Source organism: Gavialis gangeticus, unplaced genomic scaffold (assembly GCF_001723915.1).
Source record: "Gavialis gangeticus isolate Ggan-Ray unplaced genomic scaffold, GavGan_comp1, whole genome shotgun sequence".
Classification (NCBI taxonomy): Eukaryota; Metazoa; Chordata; order Crocodylia; family Gavialidae; genus Gavialis; species Gavialis gangeticus.
The window spans coordinates 45,311,867-45,328,507 of NW_017728996.1; the positions used below are offsets into that span (position 1 = coordinate 45,311,867).

At 42.3% G+C, this 16,641-nt stretch overlaps 2 protein-coding genes across 5 annotated transcripts in view; one reads left to right on the forward strand and one right to left on the reverse strand.

Annotated features, from left to right (window-relative positions):
* Positions 1-16,641, reverse strand: part of NRG4 (neuregulin 4) — a 129,104-nt gene that overhangs the window by 92,922 nt on the left and 19,541 nt on the right. The window lies entirely within an intron of this gene.
* TMEM266 (transmembrane protein 266) overlaps positions 1-16,641 on the forward strand; it is a 254,377-nt gene that overhangs the window by 89,276 nt on the left and 148,460 nt on the right. The window contains exon 1 of one of the 3 annotated variants that reach the window (XM_019504413.1): positions 11,609-11,699. The exons of the other annotated variants lie outside the window; for them this stretch is intronic. The gene's annotated coding sequence lies outside the window, so the exon portion shown is untranslated. Of the gene's footprint in view, positions 1-11,608; positions 11,700-16,641 lie in introns of those variants that run through there. 3 annotated transcript variants of the gene reach the window in all.

Sequence of the window (16,641 nt, forward strand, 5' to 3'; positions counted from 1 at the left end):
GGCCTCTTGAGCATTTATGGACAATGTTTTATAGAAGCAGGACATAGACTGCCATGATTCCCCTGATTTACCTTTGGCAGGTTAGGGTGTTAGGTCTTTGTTGTGTAGAATTCAGATTATGGATTGTGTAGGATGGTTTGGATGGGGATGTCGTCCAACCCCCTCAGGCAGGGGGTTGGACGACATGACTTCTGGAGGTCCCTTCTAGCCCTACTTCTCTATGATTCTATGAAAGCCAAAATATCAGTAAGGGATTTTGTAGGTAGGTTTATTACCTGATATTACCTAACTCATTATTTGGAGCAGAAACCATTTTTTCATTATGTGCTTGTACATTGCCTAGGGCAGTAGGGCCCTCATCCACAATTATATACAAGTACTACTGCAATACTTACCCTACAGTCATATTTTTAAGTTGGCTAGACTTCAGACTTATTGTGTTCCTAAAGTTCTTTGCACTCTCCTTTTAACAGTGAAAATGGTCTTGTCATTTTCCCTTTCTAATTCTCATGTGCTGGTATATATAGGATTTTTTTTGCAAGGTTGAATTCTAAAGAGCATAGGGCAATGTTTTGTATCAAAGTAAAACTTAATTGTAGGAAAAAATCAGAAAAGTGTTTATGTTAAGGTTGGTTGGTTGGTTGGTTGGTTGGTTGTTTTTTTTTTTAAAGAAAACTTGAATTTGAGGCCTAAACTAAATTGATAGCATCCCTTCAAAATTAATAACTAACACATCATAACTATTTTCTATTAAAAAGAAAACCCTGTCCCAGGTGTAAGAGAGTAGACTACCTCTGGGGATATCAATGAGTGTTTGGGAAAAATGTTGCTTAACGGATTTCATTGAGTTTCATGACAGTTTTGAGTTGTATTCAAAGTGGTAGAATTTCTCGCCACGCCCATCCAAAGTTGTCTGGGCACAGTGGGACTTGACAAATCCCTACAGAGCTGTGCCTTGCAGTATTCAGGATTGAACTGACCCTTATGAGTAGCCTTCTGACAAGGCTCAGTGAAATCCTGATTGTTCGACTGTGTAAAAGATAAGAGAATTGCGGTTACCCTATAACATTAAATGGAGAACAGAATATTTTCCTTACCAATTGTATTTTTAAACCTATATAATACTCTGTGTGACTTATGTCACAGTCTTTTGCTTTTGCAATAATTTTAAATTTATTTAAGTATTTAGGTATTTCTGAAACACTAATCAATGGCAGGTATAATTATGATATACTCAAATTCATGAATGTTTTCGGAAACTTGGCTCCCCATATACCATTTCCAGCATGGCATAAGTAGGAGTGGATGACAGGGGGCACTAGTCTGAGGCACTGAATTTTTGAGAAGGTTCAATAATGGTGGTGGCTGCCACTGACCCAGCCGTCTCTGCTGCCCTGGCTCCTGCTGCTGCCCAGGGCACCAAAACTGCTTGCAACACCTCTGATTTCCAGTAAAAAATAAGATGACATCCTTTTAGAAATCTGTTTCTTTTGAAAATAAAATTACCAATAGGACAATGATTATGATCTGGAAATCAAGGTCAGACTATCACATTTGCTTCATAAGCCTAATACTCAAGGAAGTTAAGAGTTTAGATCAGTGATTCTCAACCCTTTTAGACTAAAGGCACTCCTTAGAAAATTTCATCTCCTAGTGTTCACTGAGTTTTGACTACAGAAGAATAATAGAACAGTTCTTCTGTTGCAAAGAACTCAGACCACAACAGGTCAGGATGTTTTTAGCACTATGGATTCCTATTTTCAATTTCTGGTTTTATCTTGTGAATCACATTTGCACCACATTACACTGGTTGAGAATCACTGGCTTAGATGATGTGTAAAAATAGCATCCATTTGCCTGCATCTGTTAACATACTGTGGAAGTAATTCTGCTGCATATTTAGGAATATAGAGCCATAGCTGTGGTGGATACATTTGCACAGGGGTGTCAAACATATGGCCCATGGGCTGTGTTTGGCCCACGTGGCCAAACATTCCATGTGGCCCGCTGGTAGTCTGGTGGGCTACCAGGAGTTGCAGGGGGTGTGGTCTGCTACAGAATTCAAGGTTTCTGGATTTTGATGGACATCGTCATCATGGGCAGCCCTCCTGCTCTGTGCTGCTTCCCGAACACAGTTCAATGTTACTGCACGCCTTAGGACCTGTGCTGCCATCTGAAAGCATCTCCCCACTATTGCAGTCCCAACACAGCCGCCTGCTGCTGCTCAGCCAGAATTCTGCACCATTGCCTAGAAGCCCTATGCCATCACATGCCCTTGACTCCACACAACCACCCATCCGAAGCTCCACCCTACTGCCTGGCACTGCCACCCAAATGCAGCCCCACACTGCTACCTGACCTTGGACCGGCACTGACATCCAGCCTTGGACCCATGCTGCTCTCTGAATGGAGCCCTCTATCACCGTCTTCCCCACCCTGCTGTCCAAATGCAACTCTGCTTCAGTTGCTGCCAGTCCTATGGAGCTAGCCTGGGAGGAGCCCCTACAGTCCAGATCTGGCCTGGAGACCAGGGTGAGTTTGACACCTCTGCTTTAGCAGATGCTCCAGTCTGCTGCCTTAGGAATTTGCACCACTTTCTCATCAAGAGACACAGCAGAAGGTAATAATTTTAATGTGTAATTGAAAAAAAATCCTCCTTGGAAATGTTCATGAAGCCTGGAGAGGGAAGAGCAATTCTCTTCATTCTTCCACAGAAGTCACCAGGGTTCAAGAAGTCTTACAGGTTTTTGAAAAATGAGTTGCAATACTGACCAGTTGCAAAATATTTTAAAAGCTTCTCTTTCACTTGATCCATGGTGCTTTTTAACAACTCCATTGTGTTTTCCTTAAGTTTGGCAGGAGTGGGAACAAATTCAGCTCTGTGTTACTTGGGCAGCTGAATGTTGTACAACAATTGAAGGTACTATTTCATTTGGTATGGGGTTTATTGCTTTTGAAGCATCTGTTTGATTCTAAAATAAGTTTACTTTCTTGGAATTGGGGGATAGCCAGCTGACAAAATATGAAAACACTGGATACAGTTAACTGAACAGAAGAAGGATCAAGTATCTGTTCAATTGACAGTTTAAAAAATATAAGTATAAGGCTGATAGTGATTAAATAAGTATCTAGCTGTTTTGTAAAAGAGGTTGTTAACACCAGTTAATGTTCAAATAAGCAGGTATCCACATCTTTCTCCCCAAAATCTTAACTGACATACTTACAAGCAGCCCCAGTAAAAAGAACATGGACTGAGTGGATCATAAACAGAGTGAGACACCTTCTTGCACTTAAAGGAATTCCTCTGGATCTGGGTGGAGTCACTGAGGGACACTGACTTGGAAATTTGTATTTACATTATTAACCCTTTTATAGATAAATAGAAGACTTCACTCAGCAGAATTGAGTGGCCACTGATACAAGGTGGGTCCCCTCAGCCAATCAGCAGTGAGGGGTGGGACTGGGGCCTCCTCAGCCAATCAGCAGCAAGGGGCAGGGTCACCACAAAAAGGGCACCTCCTTAACTCCCTCCCTGGCTGGGAACCCTGCTCCTCCTGGCTTTTACCACCCTACCTCTAGGCACAGCCAATAGAATCATGAGGACAAATGATTGACATGTATTTCCACCAGTGAACTGAAAAACAGGACTTTTTGCTGTCCAGTTCTCATTTAGAAACAGACAGAACAAAAGGGTCTGGAAACAGAATGGTCTGGTATAAAATAAGGACAATGGACACCCTACAGCAGAACCTTGCATCACATGGGCCCTTTTACAGCTTCTAAAATTCATTTTAAGGGGTATTTGCCTTTTAATATGGGGTGTGTCAAAAAAGTAGATACACACTTTTAGTTGGCAGGAATACAGAGACATGTTGGTACAGCCACAGTCAACTGCCTCCCGTTGTTCAGCTTTGCTCTCAATATGAGGGAACTGCCTGGATGTCTATGGTGGACGTTTTGAAACGCTTACAGTAATGTACTTCGTAAATTATGCCTCTTAATTTGCTCCTTAAATTGGCACACTTGATCTATATAGCTCTGTTTCTGCTGACTATAGTGTATATACATTGTTTGAGGCACCAACCTCTCTTCAGCTACATACACTACATAGAACAATGAAGTCATAGTCTCATTTGTCTCATTGATTACATTTTTTAAAAAAGAAAATGAGGAAAAATAGCCAGTATTTAGAATACTGCTTTTGATAATGAAGGATTTGGTACTGAAGAGAAATAGATGACGTAGTAGTAACTGCTTTTCTGGAAGCACATATAATCTTGCTATACAATAGTTTCACTAAAACAATTTAACAAAGCAGTTCACCGGCTGAAATAGACTGTTGTATCAAGCATATTGCAGGAACAGCAGTTGGCAGGACAAAACATAGTGCATCTGAAACCTTTAATTATAAACTGTAGGTAGCTGTGGGTCAGAGTATCCACATGCTGCGATGACGTGTTAAAGATTTTCAGAAGTTATGCAACAGCTTAATTATGTTTTTAACGCTTGGTATCTTTTATGCAGCTAACCACAACATTTTCATTAGAACAGAAGTTTAAAATGTTTCCATGCAGAATCTCTTGATTTCCTGTTGTTGTAAGAGCTGTATCAAGTTGTGTTTGGTGCAATTTTATAGCAGTAAAGGTAGTGCATATTGTCCTATACATGTTACACTTCCACTTTGTGGGCCACTGGCGGTTTCAAGAATGTTCAAGATATTTCAGTGTATTCCCTTTCACTGCATGTTTATTTAGGACTATAGGAGTCCCTTCTTTACTCAAACTGAAAGGAAAATGAAGGAAAAGCAGTGATTTTTGGAAACATCTATGATATTCTGCTTCCTAAACCAGAAGAAGAAAAGCCTGTGTTTAAAGCACAGGAGTGGGATTCAGAGATCTGAATTATATTTCTGTTTCTGCCAAAGGCTTCCTGTTTGACCTTAGGCATATCACTTGATTTCTCTGTACCTCGCTTTCTTCATCCATACATGGAAATAACACCTACCTCACTTGAGTGTTAGAAGTTTAATATAGTGCTTATAAAGTGCTTTGAAATCCTCAAATGAAGCTGCTTTTGAAAAATAAATTACCATCACCAGTGACTGAACATTTATGCAAGTATGACAGAATATGACAGATCTGGGATTCGCTGGCAGCTGTTCTAGGTGTCTGGGTTGCAGCTTTGTACCTGTCAGTCGGAGACAGTCACAAACCAGCAAAAGAGGCTATGGAGGGGAAGGGACATCTCTTTTTTGATTGTTTCTTTTCTCTAGATTCACCCTGCTTAAAAGTTAGGCAACTAATTTTCTTTTTCCCAATTACATAGGCATTAAAGAAAAAACACTGGGATGGTGCAGCTGAAAGAGGGGTTTTTTTCCTTTTAAAAAAACCCAACCTCAGTCTGGCTTTCCAGCATGAGATCCAGCTGATTAAATTAGCCCAATATTTTCTGAAACCACCAAATATCTCTGTCTTGCACTACAGTAGTTACATTTACAGTATAAGCTATATATCCATTTGAGCTGGTATCAGCACTCGCCCTCCCCCAAGGAGATGGTGATGATTGTAACATTTATCATAAAGGAATCTGTCCTACCTATATAGCTGCCAAAAGCCAGATCAGAAATGGGAACAAAGAGAGTGCTATCTAGCTTCTCAGAAACATTTCAGTGAGAGGAACTGATGGTGGATTAAGAAAATCACTCTTGCACTGCTCTCCCAGATATCCCCTTTAGGAGCAATGAGTGGGTGTCCTGGAAGGGTACAAGTAAAGGTACGTTACAGCAGAATTCGATGTGAAAGTGACTGTTCTAGTATGTCGGAGCACAAGACTGTTAAACACCCAGACTAGATTCAGTCACATGGGTCAGACCGTGTTCATGCTCACTCAGAAAAACTGCAGATACACAGACCATGTACTGTGACATGAATAAAAAATTGTTACAACCAGAAAATGACTGGCCTTGTCACAGTAGTGGCCTTTTGTTGAAGGGAAAACCTGTAGCTGAAAGATTTACTTGCTTTGGATCAGCCACCCTGGCAGATCTCCTAGGCTGAGGAGAAGAAGCGAGACTAAACACTATAATATAACTGGTTCAGAAGAAAAATCAAAAACTGCTAAATACAGAGGGAGTTCATCTGCTTTTTCTGGATTGGGAAAAGAACAGAAGGCAACTTATGTACTCGTGTATTCAGACAACCCTGGGAATGCATCAGGGAGAAATGAGACACATGAGACCAAGGGCAAAAGTTCTCTGCTTCCTGTAGCAGAGAAACAAAAAAAATGGAGCAGACTCAGGTGGCAGAATGATCTCCCAAAGGAAAACTCTTGAGTCCAAATTGTTTTTTTGATCCTCTGTGCAGAAACAACTAACACAGGGAATAGATCAGCCCAGCTGACTTTGACAGAAGTAAAGCTTTTTTCCTGCAGACTCCTGTATGTACCATCCAATTCAGAGCAGATGAGGTGTGTTGAAGAAAGGTATTTAGAGGTGGGCTCAATGGTATGAAAAGAGGAGAGAAGGAATTTGCTAGTCACCATGAAAAATAAAACAATACATACAGATTATCAGATTCAGCATGTGACCCTTTTATTTTCTCTTCATTATGATTGCAAACCATCTTTGCAGTAATCAGAGTACTTAATTAGGTAGAGAAGTACTGTATTTACTGAAATCCAAGCCGACAAATTTAAAATGGCATCCCCAGTAATTAGATTCTACATATGGAAAATTTATAAATTTGTTATAATTTTCCATGTATAGAATGTAATTAGTGGAAGAGCATCTTAAATTTACTCTCCCCACTAATATGGTGGGGAAAGCAGTGGCAGAGGGTGAGGGGCCAGACCTCCACCACTTGCTCCCCTGTGCCTTTGCCTGTGCCCATGCAGCCTGCCTCCCCCCACCCCTTACTTTCTGCTGCAGCTCTGCTTTTCTTGGGCAGTCAGCAGCAGTGTGTCCCTGGCCTGGCCGCAGCTCAGCCCCCTTCCCTCCCCCTGTAGCTCCCAGCTGGGCCGGGTCAAGCCTGGAGGGACTGGAACAAGTAGACAGTAAGGAGGGAGGGGGCAGGCACAAGGGGGCCAGGGGGTGGCGGGGGACGGGCACAAGCATAGGGGCCAGGGGCTGCTGGAGGAAGGCTGTAGGCTTCCCCGCTACACCACATAGTCTCCCCCCCTCACTCCCCTAGCTGTGTGCCCCCTCTCCTACAAAACAAGCCATTCTGGCCCAAAGCTGAGCTACTGCCTGCCTCAAGCCAGTACTCAAATCCAAGATAAAGCTTTCTTATCCCCATGCTGATTGGGGGGAGACGGGGGGGGGGAGGGCTTAGCTTGGATTCAGGTAAATATGGTAGTCTTATGAAAGTACACTGTGTGTGTATGTGTGTGCACACATGCACATAAAATAAGATTTTAGTTTTTGAATATAATTTAGTATGGGTGGGAAGGAATCATAAAGGAGCAAAAATTGTGTGACTAGCCCATTCTGTAAAATCTATGAGTTGTCCATAGAGCATATTCTGAGAACATCTGGAGTACAGAATCCATCTCTTGAACTTTTTTGGTTTGTTTCCTGGTATGTCAGCCACTGACTGTATTTTTACAAACTTGTAGTACTCCTGTCATTTGCTAAAGGATGCTGAATCTGTAGTCAGTTGCTCTAATTCACTTTCTGGGGAAAATGGTCTTATATTTAAAGTCAGACTATTAATTTGACATGTCCATCTGCATTACAGTATAAATACAGATATACTTGAGCTAGCTTTAAAACTACCCAGCTCAGGAACTGATATCTGTCTAGGTGCAGCAGCATGGTGGTCAGTATGAGCTAATTCATCCTGTTTCTTTCTAATCCTGAACATAAGTCATTGGCCTTGAACATACAATATTGTTGTTTTGGACCATTACTTTTCCTCCAGTAAAACAAATCAAATTAAAACAGAAAGGGAAGAATATATATTTGTAACTACTCTTATTTTATGGCCTATATTATACCCTCTGTGCAAAAGGAAGGGAAGTTCTTGCTGGAACATACAACACAAGGCAAATAATTTATGGGCAAAAGCAGCTTAAGTGACATGGTTGCAGTATGCCAAAACCAGCACAGGGGTTCCTTGGGACTTTTGGAAGGGGGCATGCCACAGCTTAGGATAGAAAGAGCTGACCCCAGTCCCTTTAGGGCAGTGGTTTCCAATATGTGGTACATGTACCACCAGTGGTAAGCAGACAACCTGGCAGTGTTAACAGATTTATTATTATTACTTTATATGACAAAAATTTGCTGGTGGTACTTAAGGTTGAACTGAAAAAATTGCTGGTGGTACTTAAGGTTGTATCGTTTTAAATGGGTAGTGTGCAATCTGTCAGAGATTGGGAACCACTGGCTTAGGGTGCATGTAGACGTTCCAGGAAGTTAGATCACATTGAAAATATCCACCCAATCTAAATTAGTTCACCCAGGTGTGGACTTTACGCTTAGGGTGCAGACAGAAGTGCAGCTCCTCACCGTAACTGAGAATGCTTTGCAGAAAACATTCTGAGTTACAGTGAAGTTCACTGTCGGTTCTAGAGGGGAGGGGAATCTAGCTGCTGGCTGGCTCCTGCAGCCAGTTTCTGCTAGCAACAGCCCCTCCTCTCTCCCAGCCTACCCTGTTTCAGAATGGGAGGGGAGAAAGAGAGCAGATGGAGCTCAGTTCTAGGGGTTCCCTAGCCAATGCTGGATGGGTGAATTGGAGCCCCCCATGTCAGGAAGGGGCTCCAATATGCCTGCCTCACCCTCTAGTGGGGGGTGAAAAAACCCCAGACCAACTCCATCTGCTCCCTTAGCCCCCCCCACCCCCTTTCCATTTTGAAAACAACTCGAGGCTGGCAGGTAAGCAGTTAAGGCAGAAATTATGAAAATGTTCTTTGTGTTCATCTGATTCCGCATGCAAGGAGGAGGCAGATTTTCACCCTGTTGGCCATTTTTTGAAGCTGTCTACAGCCATGCACTTGTGTTTGGTTATGGCTATAAAATGCTTTCTGTGCCCAGATCGGATGAAAATTGTCACTTCTGTCTGAGTCCTTAGATACCTAGTTAGGTCAATCAAAGTGAAAACTGTATAGAAGTTCTGGGCAGTTAGATCAATCTAAAAATCGCCAACCTGATCTAAGTTAACCCTGCCTCTGAGGTAGTTAAACTTGGACTGGGTTTGCCATTTTTAGATCCATCTAAGTGTCCTGAACTTCTGTACAGTTTCCAGCATAGCCACAGGGCTAGGAAAGCCCAGCTGTTAGTCCCAGCCCTAGAAAGAGAGCCCCTCAAGCCCCTTGGTGGACCCCACTAAACCCCTTGATCATGTCAGACCCCACTAGCCCCCCTCAGCTGACCCCAATCCTTCCCATGGACCCTGCCTGTCCCCTGATTTCTCTCCCCCAATTCTCCCCTGGAGCCTGCTTCCTCCCAAACCCCATCCCTGCTAGCTGCCTTCATCCCATCTTACCTTAGATCTGGTGGCCATATTTAACTTGATCTAATCTCCCCCTAACTTCCCCAAATTTCTATATGCCACCTTAGAAACATGCTCTACATGCAAGCCAAATGGTCAAATTCATTGTAAATTTATGCCAGTAGATTTGGCATTAACTGTTCAGACTCACTCAGTCTCATCAGAGGTCAAACGATTGGAATTCTTTTATAAGGACCAGTGTTTTCTGCTGGTTTTGGTAGTACTGAGCCATTTTGTGTTAATAGAACATCTTCCCAGACCTTTTACAACTGTTTTCTTCCCTTTCTCAGGATGCAGGTTCCCTTAAAATAGCCCCACTGCATTTCCATTGGAAATTATTCTGTTTTGTACATATCTCTTCTTTCTCAAACTGCTAAAGAGAGTTCATGCTCATTTAAAAACATATTTTTGTCAGCAAAAATCGTCTCTTTGATGCAAGACCAAATCTTGGAAAATGTTTTGGTCACGAAGAGAAAGAAACTTGTGCACAGGCCCTTTTTTACCACCGATCATTCCTCCTCCAACTTCCTTCTGAAAACCCACATCTTCGGTCTCACATACAAAAGTGTGACTTCATATTAGTTTAAAGGAATTGTCAAGTGTAAACACACTCAAAACTAAATAACCATATCATTTTCCTGTTGTAACCTTTCATCTAAAAATAGGTTTTGAGCTCTTTGGGGGAATTTCTAATCACTTCAGAAATGATCAGTAAATTACTTATTATGTTTTTTAAGTATTGTGTGCCTAATAATAAGTGTCAGGTTGATAGCTTCTGAGATCTTAAAAATTGTATCACTTTGTTTCCTATTGTACTTTTGCCTAATTCTGTCATGATCTTAGCAGCTGAAGCCTTTGAAAGCCTGGCATTGAAAACAAATGCTTTGTATCATGTGGAAGTCTGGTTTCCCAGTTTTTGTTTGGGGGATTTCTTTTTCGTTTCTTTTTTAGTTTTCAAATGATATAGAACATCCATCTCAAAAGTTTGTGATCAGTTGGATGCTAAAATCATGTTTGAGTTTAACTATGTTGAGGGTAAAGTGTCATAGGAATTGCATGGGATTTGTATTTGTGGGGTTTTTTTGTAGGAACAGTATCTCATGAACTACAAAGAACAGAAATGATCACTAGATAGAACTTAAAGCTATGGCTGGTTCCTCAATTTAGGAGTGTCTTGCTAGTACTGCTTCAAGACTTACTTGCAAATTTTCTCATTTTATTTGAAGACACTATAGATTTTTTGGCTTTCTCTTTATTTCTAATTAAAACAAGCCTTTAAAACAAAATAACATTTATTTTTTGATGAGTGGTAGATTTTGTATATACCATCAGCAAGGAGTGGAATATTCTTAGACTGGGTTTTGCTTTCTCTTGAGAAGCAGTATGGTTCAGCAGATTGAACACTGGGCTGGGAGCCAGAAACATAAGAATTCTAATTCTGACTCTGGCACTGATTTGCTCTGTGGTCTTGGGTCTAGATTCTAATTAGTGGATATATACAGTTTCAAGCCAGTATGTAGTTTCTTTGGGAGTATAAGATCTGTGGTTTGTAGCTGCAAGCTAGTTGGCAGATGGCAGTTGGTTTGAGGGGGGACACATTCAGTGTTGATTTTAAAATCCTAACTATGTGTTTCCTGACTTTTTGATACTATTTTTGTTTGATTTAAATGTGTTTTCAACACAACTGCTGATACAAACCTAACTTCCTGCCTCTCATATGTTTGAGGGCTTTTTAACATTCCCTTTGAATTTCTTTCCTTTAAAAAATGTGAATAAGTATGATAGTCTCATAAAGTTGTTCTAATTTTAATAGTTAGTTGTAAATAAACACCAATCTTAAGTTTTGTGTTGTATGTATAGTAATCACAGTTCAGTTTCAAGGTAGGGGTAATATCTGTATTTCAAGGATATAAAGAACTGTGTGAAAAATACACAACAATTTATTTTTATGTTGCTCATCCCCATAATGTTTCAGTCTTTTATGTGCAGCACAGGTATAGATTCTCTGCATGATTGTTGATTGAAAACATCCTTTTTACGTGACCAGTGTCTTAGGAACTCATTGAACTTAGGAACTCATAGAGGAGACTAGACAGTCACCTTGCTGGAGTCACCTGACCCCAACTGTCTTTCCTGCCTGGTGCAGGGGTCTGGACCCGATGATCTTCTGAGGTCCCTTCCAACCTTACAATCTGTGAACTTAAGGCATTAAAGGTACGGTTAAAATAACACACAGGAAGTCACAATTCCCCGAGGCATTGGGATGGGGAGGGAAATGCAGTTGTCCATCACGTCAGTGGCAGTAATCAGAGTCATTAACTTTGCAGGGTATGAAGATAGGAAGAATGCCCCTAGTGTGCCAAGGGAGGGCTCTTGAGCACAACTACACCACAACTTTTGAGGGTTGAGTTAATTTTGTTGTGGGCATGGTTTGTTCTCTAAAGGTTCTCTAAAGGGTTTATTTTATTAATTAAGCTAAAACGTTGAATCAGATGAGGTCTTTTCAGTTATGGTTGGTGGTACATTTCCTGAAGCCTAGTTCCAGTGTAATGAAATTTGTCACAGACTGGTCCAAAACACTACTTTTTTCAAGATATACTTCAGCATTTGGTGTAAGTGCTATAGAATACAATTACAGTATATAGCTTTAATAAAGGCAGACCAGGCTCTTGGTTTCTGACTGCCACAAGTATAGATGAGTACAGGGTGTGGAGAACTCCTTGTAAGTTCTCCTCATGTCTTATACACCCAGACAAAGCCAGCCAGCCACTGTCTGATTCAGTTATTGCTAGCTGTTTGTTTCCTGTCTCTCAAATAATAAAGTATTAGGAGACTAGGAATAATTTTTATCCCTAGTCTCCTTCATTGACTTGTTTTATCCATCTATAAATAATACCAGTCCTGTATTTAGATTGTGGTCTTCAAGTTAAAATACAAATACAAGATTATATATAGGCATAAATTTATTTATGTTCATATTTTCTCTAGTCTGTCATTTTCCATTGTGCATTCGTTGTATTTCTGTTTGATATTTGGAGGGAATATATATTCAAAAGTGTATTTAAACATTATTGGGGATGTTGAAATGGGGATTTTGTCTACATTTTCCAACACTGCTGGTGCTAGTTCAGTTGCACTGGTATTAGTGATATCAGGACCTTAGACAGACTGCTAGCCACCTGCAGTTCTTTAAATACCACCTAGATTAGACATTACATGAGCATGGGTGGATTAATTTATTTAGATAATACTGACCCCCATTGCCACAGTAATACATGCCTCATCATCTTAAATCAGTTTATTCTCATAACACCCCTGTGATGTAGGGAGCAGCTGTTATCCACATCTTACAGAAGGAAAACTAAGGATAGAAGTAGATGATTCCTGACAATTTTTTTTTGGTGGTACAAATGGTGAGCAAATAGATCTCCCTACCCTTTGTTGCACCAGATGAGTGGCTGCAACAAAAAAGTAATGTAAAATAGTATAGTATCAAGAATTCCCAGGATGTCTATTTGTTCTGTGGCAGAAGAGTGCAAGCACCCCAGAGCTGCCTGCATTCCCCAGCTGCCCCAGGCAAGTGTTCTGGGGGCTTGAGGCACCCTGGGAATTTGTCTGCAAGACTGGGTCCCTGAAACTCTTGGAGCACTTGCCCAGCTTTCCCCACTAACAGAGACCCAACCTGGGATCTCCATGGGCACATCTTGGTACGTGGTGAAAGTCGGTGTGGGTCCCTACATGGAGGCATGGGACCCATGGAATCCCTGGTGCCCCATGCTTCCATTCTGCATCAATCTGCTTCACTCTGCTTTACGTGGAGGCACAGGTCAGCGTGAGTCCTATAGTAGCTCCCACTCCAACCTGTTTTGGGGAATTACTAGCAACCCATGCCTCCGTGTTGGGACCTGCATAGACCCGTGTCTCTGTGTGAAGCACAGGTCAGCATGGGACCCAGTGTAGGTCCCAGCATGGAGGCATGGGGTGCTAGGAATTCACAGGTCCCATGTTGCCATGCACCTCCTTCTGGGAACCACACCCTCCCTTGCATAAAGATGCATGGGTTGAGGCAGGTCCTGCTGTGGAGGTATGGGGCACCAGAAATTCCCTGACTCCTGCACTGCCCTGTGCTTCTGTGTCGCCCTGTGCTGGGACTCGCATTGACCTGTGGCTTTGCAGGGCCCAGTGTAGGCCCCTGCTGAGGAACATGGGGAATCCCCAGACAAGTGTTGACATGTGTTATGCCCAGTAAAGTGGATCAGCTGTGATAGGATGCATCCCACCACAGCTGATCTACATCATTTGGTGATGTCTGTTTTTAACCTAAGACACAGAGCCCATGATAGACACAGGATTCAACACAGATGTGTTGAAGCAGTGACTCTTAACTAGGGTACACTGAGATTCTTTCAAGGGTGCTGTGAGGTGTCACACAGTGTTAGCTCTTTTAGGTGTGCAAGTATGATCCACAAGCTAAGCCTAGAGATTTCAGGTAGAAATCCATAGTAAAGACATTCAGACTTGTTATGGTCTTTCTGAGTTTTTTGCAACAGAAGGATTGGGCTATTATTTTTCTGTAGTCAAAAAACCAAATGATACCTAAGAGTTGGCATTTTTCAAAAGGTGCCTTGAGTCTAGTAAGATTAAGAATCACAGTTCTGGGGGGCAGGCTGGACCCAATCCACTGGAGCAGCCTCATCCCCTCAGAGGATAAAGTACTTAAAATGTTGTCAGTAGTTCCTAGCTTATTTGCAGTGACACTCCCCATTTGTCTTATTGTTAAGCTACACATAATCACTGTGGTTTTTGTCTTGTAAAAAACCATTTTATCCCAGGACAAAGCGCAGTTGTTCAGACATCTATGTCTGTTGTTCCAAGGCAAACCCTAAAATATTTCACAGAATAACAAATGCTAACAGTTTCGCCCTGGGACTTCACCAAGTGAGTCTGAACAGTTGTCCCAGGATTGTATCACTGTATTTCATAGATTCATAGATTTCATAGATATTCAGGCTAGAAGGGACCCTGGAGGATCATTGAGTCCAGCCCCCTGCTCCAGGGGCAGGAAGTCAGCAGGGATCATGGGATCCCAGCAAGATAAGTATTCAAATGTGTCTTGAAGGCCTTCAAAGTGGGTGCTTGAACCGCCTCCGGTCTATTCCAAACTTTGGGGGCTCAGACAGTAAAGAAGTTCTTCCTTATGTCCAGCCTGAATTGGTTGCGGTGGAGTTTGTGACCATTCAATCTTGTCATCCCTTGGGGCACTCTGGTGAACAGACGTTCCCCCAGATCTTGATGAGCACCCCTGATAAACTTATACATGGCCACCAGATCACCCCTGAGCCTGCGCTTTTCTAGGCTGAAGAGTCCCATGGCTCTCAGCCTCTCATCATAAGGTCTGTTTTCCTGACCTCTGATCATGGACGTGGCTCTCCTCTGCACTCTCTCAAGCTTCTCCACATCCTTTTTGAATTGTGGAGCCCAAAACTGGGTGCAGTACTCCAGCTGCAGCCTCACCAAGGCTGAATACAACATGAGAATGACATCCCAGGATTTGCTTAAGCATCTATGGATGCAAGCCAGCATTTTGCTTGTATTAATAGCAGAGAAGTGGCAGTGTGTTCAGCCACTCAGTAAACCCTGACTGGAAGGGCAGTTGTGTGTACTTGCCAATCCCAAGACTTTTCTGTTTGAGAACAAACACACGCATAGCTTGTCCCAGGCAAAATGCAGCATCTGTTCCTAGCCTTAGTAACAGTAGGACTATCTTGAAAAATTTTGTAGTGGAGGCAATGTTTCAGCAGCCATAAGTTATTTTAAATACATTCATTTCAGGATTCCCTGTGTGCTTCTTCATCTATTGCAACCATGGGTGACTGGTGCCACCTTAGTCAGGAGGGCACATGCCCCCCTGTGACCAATCCCGCTGACTGGGGAGGGGGTCCCCTACGGCTAATCCCACAACAGCCAATCACTGCAGCCACTTCTGGGAGTGGCTGTGGCTGCTTCTGGGAGTGACTGCAGTGATGGCTGATGCTGGCATAGGGGGCACCGGCGCTCCCGTCTGCACCCCCCTGCCCATCACCTAAGTGGCGAGCATGGCCAGTTGGGGGGGGTGCACCGGCGCTCTCAAGGGGTACATGTGCACACCTGACACGTTGCCACTGATTGCAGCCAGTGGAAGAACACAAGCTAACATTTTTGTTATTTACAGAGAAGGCAGCTCATGGGAGGGTGGGCACTGCAAAAAGTCCTTTTTTTCAACTTGTTTCCCTCTAGTTCAGTGGTATCCAGACTTTTTAGACAGCAGACCACTGTTAACCCTCAGAATTTTTTGCAGACCAGTCTGCCCCCTTATCTTCAAACAAATGTTATAAAGAGGCACAGTGCTCAGTGTGATCTGCAGCTGTTTACCATGGCCTCGTGGGTCATCACTCGTCTGTTGACCACATTTTGGGAACTTTTGCTCTAGTCTGCTGCGCTCTGAAGGTGATGGGCTTAGAGCACTCCTGTAGAGTAAACAATTTTGGAGCGTTTGAAGCAACAGAGTGTAAATAATATCATGGTTGGATAGGGTGGTAATGTTTAATTTTGTATGATGATGGTGGGAGGGAACTGACAGACTCGACTCCTTGAAAAAAATTCTCTTAAGGATCTCTTTCCTCTGATGTTTGCACTTGGGATTTTATACAAACTACATGGAACCGTATGGAGGTAATGTTTTTTTTAAATATACATTTGAAGAGATGCATTTTGAAAGAGAACAGCTCAACTTTGTCTTGCAGCAAAGTATTTGTTAATTTGCAGTATGCATCATTTTCCATCCTTCCAAAAACTATTCCTTCCTCGCGCTTCAGTGATCCTCTTTATACTCTACCCAAAGTAACTAATGAATCAATTAACTCCAGTCAAATAAGTTGAGAAAAATTGATTACACCTAAATTAAGAAAACCTAATGCTTACATTCAGCTTTCATAGAAAATCAATAATTGTTTTAATACCTAAATTCTAGTACAGGGCTGTCCAACTTCTGAGACCTCAGAGACCACATCAGTAAGGGCTGTACCAGGTGCACTGCACAGATGCTCCTCATTCTGCCACTGCTGCACAGGGTGGGCATGATCCCCCCAACACACACACACACACACACACACACACA